Source organism: Oryctolagus cuniculus, chromosome 5 (assembly GCF_964237555.1).
Source record: "Oryctolagus cuniculus chromosome 5, mOryCun1.1, whole genome shotgun sequence".
In the NCBI taxonomy this organism is placed as follows: domain Eukaryota; kingdom Metazoa; phylum Chordata; class Mammalia; order Lagomorpha; family Leporidae; genus Oryctolagus; species Oryctolagus cuniculus.
Window position 1 is genome coordinate 60,724,830 of NC_091436.1, and position 12,657 is coordinate 60,737,486.

The following is a 12,657-nucleotide window of genomic DNA, read 5'->3' on the forward strand; positions in this document are numbered from 1 at the left end:
CACCAATCCGAAGCCAGGAGCTAGGTACTTCCTCCTGGTCTCCCATATGGGTGCAGGGCCCAAGGACTTGGGCCATCCTCCACTGCCTTCCCAGGCCACAGCAGAGAGCTGGACTGGAAGAGGAGCAACTGGGGAAAAGATGCTTACTGAGCATAGCATTTGCACATAAAAGGTTGCTTTGTGGACTCCCCATCTCCTAGGCCTTCCTAGGGTGCCTCTTAGTACACCTGTCGTCCCTGATTCTTTTTATTAATCATTGCTATTGGGATCTTACCCAAATTTTTAAAAGTCCTTACTTGACCCCACTTCTGCCTTCAGCTATCACCCAATTTATCTGCTCCTCTTAACAGCAAAACTCCCTCAAACACATGTCTGTAGTAGTGGTCTCTACCTCCTCTACTTTTTTTTTTTCCCCAAATATTTTATTTATTTATTTGAGAGGTAGAGTTACAGAGAGAGGGAGAGACAGACAAAAAGGTCTTCCATCTACTGGTTCATTCCCCAGATGGCCGCATCAGCTGGAGTTGAGCTGATTAGGAGCCAGCAGCTTCCAAATCTCCGTGGGTGCAGGGGCCCAAGTGCTTGGGCCATCTTCCATTGCTTTCCCAGGCTGTAGCTTAGAGCTGGATTGGAAGAGGTGCAGCTGGGACTTGAACCAGAGCCCATGTGGGATGCTGGCCCTCTCCTCATTTTTTTTTTTAAGACATATTTATTTGAAATACAGAAATAGGGGGAGAGATCTTTCATTCACAGGTTCACTCCCCAGATAGCTGCAACAAGAGCCAGCAGATTGATCTGGGTCTTCGTACTGGTGCAGAGACCTGGGGACTTGGACCAGCTTCCATTGCTTTTCCCAGGCACGTTAGCAAGGAACTGGATTGGAAGTGGAGCAGCTCAGCTGGGATGTGAACCAGTGCCCATATGGAATGCCGGCATCACAGGGATGCCTTTACCCAATATACCACAAAGCCAGCCCCACCTCATCTTTACTTCAGATCCTCTGTATGAGTATTTATCCCTACCCTTGGACTGAAATGGCACTTCTCGGCTAAAACCCGCAGTTCAGTGGATAGTCTCAGTTCTCATTTCAGTGAACAGCTTGTGATGCAGTTAATTACACCTTCCTTCTTGAGACAATGCTGCAGGCTCTTATGACAACTGTGTTTTAGTTTTCCTTCTACATCTGAGTTTTCTTCCTGGTGCTGCTGTTCCAGACCTTGGGGATACTTGCCTACATGACTATTTGAATGTCTAATAAGCACGTAGAAGGTAGCATGATTAAAATAGAGCTCTTGTCACAAGTCTTCTCTCTTTCTATAAAAACAAAAACAAATGCAATGCAAACCCAGTTCTCCTCATCCCAGGCTCTCTTCTTCCATTCTTTCATCCTGGTGGGCCACTCTACCCAACAGTCATCTCATTAAATAGCAGTTGCACAAACCCCAAGTCATTTTTTTAAAAATATTTATTTGTTATTTGAAAAGTAGAGTTACAGAGAGTGGGAGACAGAGATCTTCCATCCACTGGTTTACTCCCCAAATGGCCACAATAGTCAGAGTTGGGCTGGTCCGAAGCCAGGAGCTGCTCCTGGGTCTCCCACGTGGTTGCAAGGTCCCAAGCACTTGGGCCACCCTCTGCTGCTTTCCCAAGCCTATCAACTGGGAGCTGGATTGGAATTGGAACATCTGGGACTCAAACAGGAGTCCATATAGGATGCCAGTGCTGCAGGTGGGCAGCTTAACTTGCTATGCTACAGCACCAGACCCCCAAAGTCATTCTTGAGTCTCCTCTTTCCCATGTCCGAGTCTCCTCTTTTCCATATCCAACTCACCTTTAGCCATGGTGATACTTCTGAAACACTTTAAGAGATTGTGCTCTCTTCTATCACCACCCTAGTTCAGAGCACTAAAATTAGTTCTGCTGTACCATTGTGGTAGCTTCCTAAGTAATCTCTTTGCCTTTGCTTTGCCACCTTACTTGATTGACCACAGAGCAGCCAGAGTGATGTTTCAAAAAGATAAGCCTAATTATGATACTTACTAAAACTTTCCAGTTGTTTCCCATCATACCTAAAGGTTCTTACCCTAGAGTCAGGTATTTAGTGGTTAACATGCTGCATAAGACCCCCGTGTTCCATAACAGGGCACCTGAGTTCAACGCTTGGCTGCAGCTCTTGACTCCAGCTTCTGCTACTGCAGACCCTGGGAGGCAGTGGTCGATGGCTCAGCTAATTTGGTTCCCTCAGCCACCTGCCTGGAAAACCTGATTGAGTTTGCTTTTCCTGGCTTGGGCTCTATGCAACCCCAGCTATTGGAAGCATTTGGGGAGTGAACTAGCAGATGGGAACCCACCTGGCTCTTTCACTTGCTGTCTCTCTGCCTCTCAAATAAATTTTGAAATTTCTTACCCAGCCTTCAAACTCCTATATGATCTGATCCTAGTTTAATTCTCTTCCATCTTCATCTCTACCATTCATTCCCTGTGTGACAGCCCTACCCGTCTTTCTCCCTTTAGATCATTTACCTGAACTGCCCCCCCCCCTTTTTTTTCCTCTTTTGGTGATGGTTTATGCCTCTTCTGAGACATTATGTATGGTAGATCAGATGCTAAACTAATATAATAAAGAGGTCCCCAAATACAGTAATTCAAAAAAGATCAAAGTTTGTCCCCCACATAACAGTCCAGAGTATGTACATGGTCCAGGATGAGTGAGAAGCTCTGCTCCATAAGATCATTCAGGAAGCAGGTTCCATCTAACTCATTCTATCATACCATGCAATCTTCATTATCATGATTTGAGCTGGCGCACATCTGTCCATAATCTAGCCTAGAAGAAGAAAAAGAAAAAATAGAGAAAAACCAATTTCCTTACAGAAAACAAGATCTGGAAACTATAATATCGCTTCTCCTCATGCTATGGCTTGAATGTGTTCCTCCAAAATTAAAACACTGCCAATGTGATATTAAGAAGCGTGGCTTTTAAGAGATGATTAGTTTATGAGGGCTCTCCTGAATGGGATTAGGTACTTGACTGGGGAAGTTGGTTTTCTCTTGCCCTTCTGCCTTCTGATATGTGATAAGAAAGCCCTGTAAAAGGTTTCTGGGAAGAAAAAAGGAAAGAAAGCAAGCTCTCACCAGATGTTAGTGCCTTGATCCTGGATAGACCTGTGAGAAATAGATTTCTGTCCTTTATAAACTACCTAACTTCAGCTATTCTGTTATAGCAGCACAAACTGGATGAAGACAATGCACTTAGTTACATGTTTATACCTAGTTGCAAGGGAGGCTGGGAAATGTTACTTGCTAGCTGGATAGTTAGGTGCTTAGCCAAAACTTGGAGGCTTCTATCACTGAAGGGCACAAGGGAGAGAATGGATGTGGGAGACACTTTTGGGTCTGCATTCTTTTCCTTACTTCATAATCTATGGTAGTCCACTAGTCACTCACTAGCATATCACTCTCTTGATTGTTTGCATACATCCTATTGCTTTCTTGTATTTACTTATTTATCAGTTTCTTTGCACCCTCAATTTGATCTTAGGCTACCTAAAAGCTTTGTGTTTGCTCAATGGCATAGAGCATCACTCAATAAAATATTTGGTATAAGGTTAGCATTCAGAATTAGTAGAATACATGAATAGTGAATTTTTAAAAAGTATTTATTTGAATCTACTTAATAGCAGAACAACAGAGAAGGAGAGATCTTCCATCTACTGATTCACTTCCCAAATGGCCCCAATAGTCAGAGCCGGGAAAAGCTAAAGCCAGGAGCTCCATCCAGGTCTCCCATGTGGATGGCAGGGGCCCAGGTATTTGAGATATCATCTGCTGCTTCCCAGGATACATTAGAAGGAAGTTGGATTGGAAGCAGAGTAGATGAGACTGGAACCAGGCACTCCAGTACGGAATGCAGGCATCCCAAGTCCCCTCACCCCCAGTAGAGGATGGCCCAAATACTCCCATGTGGGAGATCAGCGCAGCTCTGGCTGTTGCAGCCATTTGGGAAGTGAACCAGAGGACAGAAGACTTTCTCTCTCTCTCTCTCTCTCTCTCTCTCTCTCTCTCTGTCTCACAGGCAGAGTGGACAGTGAGAGAGACAGAGAGAAAGGTCTTCCTTTGTTGTTGGTTCACCCTCCAGTGGCTGCTGCGGCCGGCGCACCGCGCTGATCCGATGGCAGGAGCCAGGTGCTTCTCCTGGTCTCCCATGGGGTGCAGGGTCCAAGCACTGGGGCCATCCTCCACTGCACTCCCGGGCCACAGCAGAGAGCTGGCTTGGAAGAGGGGCAACCGGGACAGAATCCGGAACCCCGACCGGGACTAGAACCCCGTGTGCCGGCGCCACAGGCAGAGGATTAGCCTATTGAGCCACGGCGCTGGCCCCTCTGCCTCTCTTTAACTCTGCCTTTCAAATAAATAAATAAATCTTTTAAAAACATATTAAGATAAAATATGGTATCATTACTGTAAAATATAGAATGAATGGAAGAAAAATTGATGACACCAGACACACACTATAACATCAATGTTTTCCATTAAATTGTGCAAAAAAAAGTGCTGATATAATCTGTCCCCAAAACTGCTTGACGTATATGGTGTGATTAATGTGGATGCCAAAAGTGAAAATGCAGTTCTATTTGGAATACTCTTCTTAATGTTCCATATTGTATTTCCATTTATCAGACATTGATGAAATGTAAGTAACAGAAGAAATTGAAACTAATAAGAGTAAGAAGCTCAGGATATAACAATTTTAGTGATGGTGTTTCCTAGGATTAATGAAACATTTAACAGTAAATATAAGGTTAAAAAATTAAAAAAGAATGAACTTGATGGAAATGAGTGAGGCTGTTTATAATCAATGTAGTTGACCCTCTTCTTGGTAAAACATATGGACACGATTTTCTTTCTTTTTTTTTTTTAAGATTTATTTCTTTATTTGAAAGTCAGAGTTACACAGGGAGAAGAGAGGCAGAGAGAGAGAGAGAGAGAGAGAGAGAGAGAGGTCTTCCATCTGCTGGTTCACTCCCCAGTTGACCATAACGGCCGGAGCTGCGCTGAACCAAAGCCAGGAACCAGGAGCTTCCTCTTGGCCTCCCACGTGGGTGCAGGAGCCCAAGGACTTGGGCCATCTTCTGCTGCTTTCCCAGGCCATAACAGAGAGCTGGATTGGAAGTGGAGAAGCCGGGTCTTGAACTGGCTCCCATATGGGATGCCAATGCTTCAGTCCAGGGTGTCAACCCACTGCGCCACAGCGCCGGCCCCACAATTTTCTTTTCTAAGATTTATTTATTTGAAAGACAGAGGCCAACAGAGAGAGAGGTTTTCTACCTGCTGGTTCATTCCCCAGATGGCTGCAATGGCCGGAGCTTTGCCGATCCAAAGCTAGGATCCAAAACAGTGGCCATATGGAATGCCGGCACTGCAGGCTTTGGCTTTACCTACTATGCCACAGCGCTGGCCCCAGGACAAAATTTTATTACTCATTTTACTCACTAATTAAATATTCACTTAACAAATAATTTGTAATGTGCTGTTTGAAAATGTTGATTTAGGTATACTTCATTGTTTCAGCTTTTAAAAATTAAGCAGATAGACTTGCAAAGTTTTTAACATCTTTTTTCTGTTTTTTTTTGTTTGTTTTTTACTATTTTTGAGCCTACTTTTGTGTTTTCTTTTTTTTAAGATTTATTTTATTTATTTGAAAGGTAGAGTTACAGAGAGGCAGAGAGAGAGTGGTTTTCCATTTACTGGTCTACTCCCCAAATCGCTGAGAGAGAGAGAGAGAGAGAGAGAGAGAAATATATATAGAGAGAGGTCTTCCATCCGCGAGTTTACTCCCGAAATCGCTGAATGGCCAGAGCTGGGCCAATCCGAAGCCAGGAGACAGGAGCTTCCTCCAGGTTTCCCACGTGGGTGCAGGGGCCCAAGTACTTGGACCATCATCTACTGCTTTCCCAGGAACATTAACAGGGAGCTGGATCTGAAGTAGAGCAGCCAGGACTCGAATGGGCACCCATATGGAATGCTGGCACTGCAGGCTGGAGCTTTAAACCGCTGCGCCACAGTGCTGACCCACAGAGCTGACCCCTGTATTTTCTTCTTATCATGATCTCAACTTGTATTTATTCTATTATCTAAAGGATTAAGAAGGTGATTGCTTTGGAAATGTATAAAATATGAATGAAAGTAAATATAAATACATTTACATTTTATAGTACGTTTCCATTATTTTATGTAAAAATTACAATTTAAAATTCATTTCAGGTATTTATCTCAAAAAGCTATTTTTCCTCTAAACTTTATAATTATCTATTAAATTAAAAATGCCATGTGAGCTATAATAAATCAGAACACTGTTTCAAAAAGGCTAAAATTTTTAACTTAAATTTTTGAAAATTTAATGAAAACTTATTAGATAGATTTAAAAAAATTAAATAATCTGCAATTCTAATATTCCATATCCATTTTGTTAATAATATAAGGGATCACATTTCTCCTATAGATCTACAAGTACACAAATCTAATAAAATATAGATATTTAATGTTGCAGAATGTTTCTTAAGCTTTTGAAATTTCACCCTAATTTGTATCTCTGGTGTGCTAAGAAAAGCGAGAAAATGGATTCTTGACATGAGGAAGAGGTAGTTCATTAGGTCAAAAGTAACTACATGCACAGAGAATTTAGCAAATTAACTATTTTGTCTTTTTTATTATCCACTTCAGCTATTCAAAATCCCACATTCCAAAGCAACCTCTTTCCCCTATTTCAACAGCACCATAAATTATAAGTTTTTATCACATTTGTGTTCCATTGCTTCTTTGCAATGGAGATTTCCAGAAGTGTTTCCTTGGATTGTAATTGGTGTGATTTCAAGGAGTGGATGTTTACATTTACAAGTCAAGCTATACTGGCAATGTGTACTGGATTCCAAGTGACAGAGGTGCCTGTGTGTTTTGTCAAGGATACATTTTGGGGTGTATTTGTTACATGCAGACTTAAGGGCAGGGTCCCTCTTGTTAGGGCTAAGGGTGGTGGTACTAGTTAGAGTTTACAGAATTGTTTCTTTTTCACTAAGTGTTGTATTGTATGCTTTTGTTAGTGTATTTGAAATAATTACCCTAGGGGGCCGGTGCTGTGGCACAACGGGATAAAGCCCTGGCCTGAAGTGCCGGCATTGCCATATGGGCACCAGTTCAAGTCCTGGGAGTCCCGGTTGCTCCTTTTCCGATCCAGCTCTCTGCTATGGCCTGGGATAGCAGTAGAAGATGGCCCAAGTCCTTGGGCCCCTGCGCCCATGTAGGAGACCCTGAAGAAGCCCCTGGCTCCTGGCTTCGGATCGGCGCAGCTCCGGCTGTTGCAGCCAACTTGGGGGTGAACCAGCGGATGGAGGACCTCTCTCTCTGTCTCTACCTCTCTGTAATTCTGTCTTTCAAATAAATAAAATAAGTCTCTTTTTTGACAGGCAGAGTGGACAGTGAGAGAGAGAGACAGAGAGAAAGGTCTTCCTTTGCTGTTGGTTCACCCACCCTCCAATGTCCCCGCGGCCGGCGTGCTGTGGCCAGCGCACCACACTGATCCGATGGCAGGAGCCAGGTACTTATCCTGGTCTCCCATGGGGTGCAGGGCCCAAGCACTGGGGCCATCCTCCACTGCACTCCCGGGCCACAGCAGAGAGCTGGCCTGGAAGAGGGGCAACCGGGACAGAATCCGGCACCCTGACTGGGACTAGAACCCGGTGTGCCAGCGCCGCAAGGCGGAGGATTAGCCTAGTGAGCCCTGGCGCCAGCCAAAATAAGTCTTTTTTTAAAAAAGAAAGAATTAGCCTTGTGAAACAGAAATTCGTGAAACTTCCAAGAGGCAGATGTTAGACTGACAAAAGTAGATTTGTGTATGTGTGTGTCTATACAGATACATACACATGTAATTTTATTTATTTCTTCTTCTTTTTTAAAAGATTTATTTTATTTGAAAGTCAGTGTTACAAAGAAAGAGAAGGAAAGGCAGAGAGAGAAAGAGGTCTTCCATCCACTGGTTCACTCCCCCAGTTGGCCACAATGGCCAGAGCTGCGCCGATCTGAAGCCAGGAGCCAGGAGCTTCTTCTGGGTCTCCCACGTGGGTGCAGGGGCCCAAAGACTTGGGCCATCTTCCATTGCTTTCCTAGGTGCATTGGCATAAAGTTGGGTAGGAAGTGGAGCATCTGGGACTCGAACCAACGCCTGTATACTGTATACTGGCATTGCAGGTGGCGGCTTAAGCCACTGACCCATGACAGCAGCCCCCATGTAGTAAGTTTTAAGTCAAGTATTATGGTAAGTTCTTCAGAAATTTATAAATTTTTAGGAATTAATTTATAAATTATTAGGAATAATCAGGCCCATTCACTCCACCTCCCCAAAGTTTAGTGCCTAATTTCAGAAAGCAGAATCTGATTTATATCTCCCAGAGCTGGGAAGTTTCTACTCCATGGAAACTGAATAACTCCAAGTGAAAGCACCTGTTTATATTTGATGCTCATTGCAAAGGAAGGAACCCAACTTGGTATTTCTTTGGTGAGGAGCACAGATCTAGAAGCCAAGGTATACTGTCAGCTTTGTAATACTTCAAGCATTAGATAAGTGAAGAAAGCTTTCACCTTGAAAGACAAATTAGAGCTAGTAGGAAACAAAAGGAAACCAGAGGCAACAGAAATAATGCAAGTAGAAGCAAACTTCCAAGCTAAACAGACCAGAAATAGACACAGGGCTGACAGAAAACACTCTGTCAAAACAAAACAAATACCGAATAACCTAATGAAGAAACAACCTGAAACAAAAAAGTGGTTATATTTTTCACAAGGATTGGGGTATAGGGCATTAGGCCTTGAGGCTGAGACACCAATTAGGATGCCAGTGTCCCACAACACAGTGCCAGGGCTTAACTCTTGGCTTAGGCTCCTGATTCCAGCTTCCTGCTAATGTAGACCCTGGCACACAGCAGTGATGGCTCAACTAGTTGGGCCAGGGAGACCTGGACTGTGTTCCTGCTTCCTGCCTTTGGCCCCTGCCCAGCCCCAGCCTCTTTTTTTTATCTTTTTTTTTTTTTTTTTTTTTTTAGCAGCATCTAAAGAGTAAATCAGTGAATGCAATCTCTCTGTCTCTCTCCCCATATCCCTGCCTGTCAAATAATTAAATAAAAATGAAAAGAAAAAAATAGAAGTACATTTTGGTGCAAACTGTCTGAAATCCATGCATACAAGGGAGTCTCAAAGATTCCCCGGGGGGCTGTGTTTGGCACACAGCAGTTAGGATGCTGCCCTCATCCCATACTGGGTGCAATGTTTGGGTTTTTTGAGTCCTGCCTCTGCTTCTGATTCCAGCTCCTGTTAACGTGCATCCTGGGAAGCCACACAAATACTTGGGTCCCTGTCACCCATGTGAGAAACCTGGATTGGGTTCTGGGCTCTTGGCTTTGGCCAAGCCCAGCCCTGGCTGTTGTGGGAATTTGGGAAGTGAACCAGCAGATGGAAGTTCTGACTGTCTCTGTCTCTTTCTCTCTGCCTTTAAAATACATTTAAAAATTGTAAAAACTTCATGGGATATGTGTACTATGAGAAACACTATGCATGGATTTCAAAATTTTTTGTACCATAAATGTATATTTTAAATTTGTTTTATTTATTTTGAAGGGTGGAGACACAGGAAGGGCAAGAGGCAGAGAGAGAGAGAGAGAGAGAGAGAGAGAAAGAGAGAGATCTCCTATCTCTGGGTTCATTCTCCAAATGTCCTCAGTAGCTGGGTAGGGCCATGTTGAAGTCAGGAACATGGACTCAGTCTGGGTCTCCTACATGAGTGGCAGGCACTCAACTAGCCAAGCCATCACTGCTGCCTCCCAGAGCGCTCATCAGCAAGGAAGCTAGAACTGAATGCTGAGCTAGGACTCTAACCCAGGCACTCTGACAGGAGGTGGAGCATCCCAAGAGGCAGCTTAATCTGCTGTGCCACAATGCACACTCCCACGCTGACCTTTCAGTCCTCATTTCCACAAACTTTCTCAAGTGCCCTCCTGCATAACAATTTTATAAGTATGTAATGTTTATGTGAAATGTTTGTGGAAGTAAATTGTTACAACTTATTAACAATTAGGACACGTGACCACTACAAATTCTAAAAATCAGAAATAAGATGTGATTGTTCTGGATTTTTTTCCATATATAGACTAGTATTATGATTAAGGCAATAAAACCGAGTGTTAAGTGTAATTAATTAGGTATTAGCTATATTAATTAAGTATAATTAACAAAGTATTAAGAATTATTTAAGTTCTGTTCATGACTGTCTACTGTACTCTTCTTGCTTGAGCAATCAAATAACTGGACTAATTGGAACAATAAACTATTACTGTCACTATATTATTTCTCAAGGCCTGTACTGTGGTGTAGTGGGTAAAGCTGCCAACTGCAGCACTGGCATCCCATATAGGTGCTGATTCAAGTCCTGGCTGCTCCACTTCCGATCTCGCTCCCTGCTAATGGCTTGGGAAAGCAGCGGAAGATGGCCCAAATATTTGGGCTCCCGCACCACCATGGGAAACTTGGAAGAAACTCCTGGCTATTGGCTTTGGCCTGGCCCAGCCCTGGCCATTGTAGTCATTTGGGAGATAAACCAGCAGATGGAAGACCTCTCTCTCTGACTCTTTCTCTCTCTGTAATTCTTTCTTTCAGATAAAAGAATAAATTTTAAATATATATATTTATATTATTTCTCTTAGGGTATTCACATGTGGGGCTGAAGAAAAAAAGCTATTCTAAACTCTAACAACTGATTTTAATTTTTTAAATTTGTTACACAGATAGAGAGGAAGGACCAACGCTGTGGCGCAGCAGGTTAAAGCCATGGCCTGAAACACCAGCATCCCATGTGGGCATCAGTTTGAGTCCTGGCTGCTCCACTTTGGATCCAGCTCCCTGGTAATATGCCTGGGAAAGCAGTGGAGGATGACCTGCACCCACATGAGAGACACAGAGGAGGCTCCTGGCTCCTGGCTTAAGCCTGGCCTAGCTCAGTCGTTGTGGCCTTTTGGGGAGTGAACCAGCAAATGGAAGATCTCTGTCTTTCATTCTCTCTCTCTGTAACTCAGCTTTTCAAATAAATAAAAAAATTAAAAAATAAATAAATATTTAAAGGAGAAAAAAGATAACAAAGAAGGAGGGAAAGGGCACTCACATCTGTTGATTCAGTCTCCAAATGCCCACAATAATAACTGGGAATGGGACAGACTGACACCAGGAGGTAGGAACACATGTGGATGGCAGGAACTCAACCTCTTGAACTATCAACTGAAGATCATTTTAATTGGCCCTTCAAAACTTCCGCGTATTCTGGAAGCTAAAGAGGTATTGGGAACCCAGAACCCCTAACATTTTAATTTAAAAAAATATTTATTTTATTTGAAAGGCAGTTATAGAGAGAAGGAGTCAGAGAGCTCTTCCATTTGCTGGTTCACCCCTAAAATGGCCACAATGGCCAGAGGCGGGACAGAAAGGAGTCAGGAGCTTCTTCCCGGTCTCCCACATGGGTGCAGGGGCACAAGTACTTGGGGCATCCTTTGCTGGTTTCTCAGGCCATTAGCATGGAGCTGGATCAGAAGTGGAGCAGCTGGGAATGGAATCAGTCCCAAATGGGATGCCGGTGTCTCAGACAGCGGCTTAACCCGCTGTGCCACAGCGCGGGCTCCAGCACTTCAATTTGTAACAGACTGAGCTCTAGAGCTGGGGCTGTGGCGTAGTGGGTAAAGCTGCCACGTGAAGTGCTGGCATCCCATATGGGCACTAGTTCGAGTTCTGGCTGCTCCACTTCTGATCCAGCTCTCTGCTATGGACTGCGAAAGCAGCAGCAGATGGTCCAGGTCCTTGGGCCCCTGCACCCAAATAGGAGACCCACAAGAAGCTCCTGGCTTTGGGTTGGCCCAGCTCTGGACATTGTGGCCATTTGGGTAGTGAACCAGCAGATGAAAGACCTCTGTCTCTCTGCCTCTGCTTCTCTATAAGTCTGCTTTTCAAATAAATGAATTAAAAAAAAAAAAGTACTGAGCTATGCCTGTCACACACAAAAATCCTGCTTTACTTTGAAACAGGGAGAATATAAACGGATAGGAGTTTATTCTTTGTCCAAAGCCTCAACCTCCAGCTTGACGAATGGAAACTGACAAAGTCCAAGTTAACCTATCTGGTGTCTGGGAATGTGAGAACCTAACCACTTTATTCCCACCTGCATTCCATTCCCGAAGAATCTGCCCCTGCCAGGACTGCTTGGAAAGGACAAGACCTTGTCTCCGTAGACACGGCTGATTGAATGGGGACAGAACACCCACTCTGATCAGACTGCTTTGCTCATTGATGCTTTGAACTCAGAGAATGGGGCTTGGGGTCAGTAACTCAGTGGAGACCGCCAGAGCTGCCAGGTTAAGTACAGTCAGGAGCGGTAGTTGTCATTTGCTATGAAAGTGCTAGTAGGTGCCCTGAGAAATCCAGGCACCAGAGCTGTCACAGCCTGGAGGTGCCGAAGGAAACAGAAACCCTGTCACACTAGGCAAAGATGGAGACGGCAGTGGTCTGATAACTTTGTCTTTATACTTGCTACTGAGACCCCTGAGATTCTCTTCTGGACATTGGATCATC